General features: G+C 37.9%; 1 long non-coding RNA gene across 1 annotated transcript in view; it reads left to right on the plus strand.

Annotated features, from left to right (window-relative positions):
• The first annotated feature begins 1673 nt into the window (after positions 1-1673).
• The window catches only part of LOC102493241 (uncharacterized), a 28465-nt gene continuing 26908 nt past the window's right edge, over positions 1674-3230 (plus strand). Inside the window, exon 1 of the long non-coding RNA XR_334852.2 lies at positions 1674-1758. This is a non-coding gene — a long non-coding RNA (uncharacterized LOC102493241). The remainder of the gene's footprint in view (positions 1759-3230) is intronic.

Below are 3230 nucleotides of genomic sequence, written 5' to 3' on the forward strand. Positions count from 1 at the left end.
ATATATGTTATGAAAATGAGATAGGTTGGTGGCTTCTTAACTGTGGACAATTTTACTCTTTCTGGTTGAGGTCTAAATGACAACATGGAGGGAATTGCCATCTATTGAGATAAGAGGTCAGGCCAAGAAAGTTTATGGGAGCAAGGGGAAGAAGATCAGTTTAGTTTTGCAAAGATGTGGTTAGGAAGCAATAGTGAAGGGAATCTGTATTTCAGAGGGAAAACTTTGGCCTGACCTCCTCTTGAGAATGGAAAGATGATTAGTTCATACCAGAGGCTATCAAGAAGCTTAAGGCTTAGAAAGTACCCAGATGATGCCCGGCAAGATGTGTGACATAATGGAGGTTTATACTATTTGTTTGGAGTCTTACATGTAGAGAATCATTAACACCAGGGGAAAATGAGTAGAGATGAACTTGATTCAAAGTGGGGGTGATGCATTCTGAATGTACTTCATAGACTGTAATGATTCAGGGTGCTGTCTGGTGATAGCCAGGGTGGCTGCCTGGCACAGATGCTGAGGTGTGTCCCAGTGACTGCAGCAAGGGTGGTGGTCAGAAGATTGACCTCAGGCAACAGAGCTCTTATGATGGGCAAGTAAAAAATAAGTTAAGACTCCAGCAGATGAGAGATTCCACACGTGGCAGAGGAGTCTAGAATTATGAGCTCTTATTGAAGACATTTTCTGGTGCTACTTATCTGCAAGATGTTGCTTTTGGTATGTTGTTCACCTTTATGGTGGTGGCATTTTCTTCTTGGGGATTAAGAAAAGCTTGGAGAGATTGTGAGTTATCTCAATTTTTTAAAAAAAATTATCTAGGATGTGTTTTAACACCAGGGAGAAAGAAAAAGAAAGAAAGCAACCCCCTGTGTGTCTTGCTAATATTCCTTTCTTCCTCCTTTAGGGATTGTGGGCATAGATATACTGAGGCCCGTGTGTTTTTCAAGATACTAGGCCAGGGATTCAAAGGACAGTGGGCCATATGGTATTTGTATCCATCCCTTCATTACTAGTCTACAGAGCCAGCCCTAGATTGGCCTTGAGGGACTGAGTGATAAAGCTAAGATTGTACCTAAGTTATATAGTTCAATTTCACACACCATGTATGTGGAGCTCTTCATCCTGCTTCTTTTGAAAGATATTTTGTTGGGTTGCAGAAAAAATTAGAGGCTTCTGAATAGTTTGAATGTTTCACAGAGTGGCAGGACATGGTGAGAATAAGGAGGGTTTTATTTTTACTTTTATTTTTTGGTAGGAGCCTATTTATTTGCTTTGATAATTGAAGGACAGAAATGTAAGTAGATAAGATGCTTGTTTTTTGTTGTTGTTGTTTGTTTGTTTGTTTCATCTCTTCTAATGATACAGCTATGTAATATGCTCAATTTTCTAAGAATGGTGCCTTCTATTAATCGGAGAGTAATGAGGTGAAGATTGTATTTCCTCATCTTTGAAATTACATAGGAAAAACATTATAATGGAAATCTCATTATTATATGACTTTTTAGATTGGAATTGCCACTAGCTAAAACTTTCTTCTGATTCAGAATAGTAAAATGAAAAAGTAATTTGTGTTCATAGTGATAATGTGTGACTGCTAAATATGCTTTGGATTACTTCAATTTTATTTAGTTTTCTCAATAAACTTTGTATTATTTTCCTCTCCTTTTAGTTAATTTACAAGAAGTATCTAAGAGGATCAATAATGAGAAGAACGAAAACAAAGAACTTATAGAAAATATATCTGTTTGGAAAGAGAAGGTATTTTTTTTCCCATAAACTTTTTACAATGGTTTCATGTTGAATTTCTTTCACCTCTGGTAGTTCAATTTTTGTGGTACTTGTATCTCTTCATTTTATCTGGTGTCCTTATTTCATATGTTCTTGAAATCACCCACATTTATAGTACTCCTCACATGTGGAAAACTACTTATTTTTGTATGTAGAAGGTCACATTCTTGAAAATTGACTTTGTAAGCACTTCAGTTTATCTTCCGAATTCTAATTCTTATATATTTATGTAGGCCTATGAATTCAAAACGTTGCTTCAAGAAAATAAGCATCTTTGATGAATTATATTTATTTTATATTTAAGATACTTCCTCCAACCACAGACATGTTTTAGAAAGGAGGCAGTGAACATCATACCTTGAAAATAGAAATAAAAGAAATGAGTAAATGTTTCTGATTCCATATGGTTTGTTGAAGGACAACATCCAAAGATTGGAAGAAACTATGGAAACTCTGAATGTCATTCAAAGTGTACATTCTAGATTGCAATGTGAGAGTGCTGGAAATGTAAAGACTCAGGGCTTAGAGTTTGGCTGCTCCATTTTATTCTAGTTTGCCTTCTGAACCTTTATGTCTATGTATGATCTGAGCTCTGTATTTTCTCTTGTTGTTGATGATAGTCCGCATTGGGGGGTGGGGGAGTCTGAGGGCCAATCCTCCTCCTGAAGTGTATTGGGCAACCGATGTACTAATAGCAAAATGACTTTTCATATTTAAGGGACTAGGAAGTATGTTTTTTTTATTTTATTTTATTTTATTTTTTGGAGAGATTTTCGCTATAGTGTGTATGCACTCGCCAGACAGGCAGTGAGAGACATAGAGACAGAAAGTGAGAAATCACCCCCGGGGGGATGGTCACTCCACAATCCCTTCTCCTCCATTCTCCTCTTGGGATCTTGGGCACACACACACATGCACCCGGCATGAGTTTTAAGCCACCAGGTCCGGGACTTGAACCGTGGTCGACTATGTGGGAGTCCAGCGACATAGCCATTACGCTAACTGCTGGTTCCTAGGAAGTATGTTTTATTTTTTAAAAATTGGGTGATGATCATGCTATTCAACACTGCCCTCTAATACCTAGACAAACTGAAAAAAAAAGTGAGAGATGAGAGACAGTGTGTAGCCAAGTTGAATAGTCTGTACCCCTCTTAATGTGGAACTGATGATTTTCAATGTGAACTTTAGGTTACTATTTTCTAAAATTATTCCATTAAGTAAGCCATTTCTCTTAGTTTTTATCTTGAAGTGTTTTTTGTTTTCACTATTGGCAGAGGGCATGCGTGCTAGACAGAGAGAGAGAAATAAAAAAGCACCACCCCACCCCCCCCCCCAGTTAGGCAGAATTGAGCCACAGTCTTCCCTCCCCATTTCTCTATCCCATTAGGATACACACGCACACACACACACACACACACACACACACACACACCCGCATGTTT

This window comes from Tupaia chinensis, unplaced genomic scaffold, assembly GCF_000334495.1.
Source record: "Tupaia chinensis unplaced genomic scaffold, TupChi_1.0 Scaffold000293_1, whole genome shotgun sequence".
NCBI lineage: Eukaryota > Metazoa > Chordata > Mammalia > Scandentia > Tupaiidae > Tupaia > Tupaia belangeri.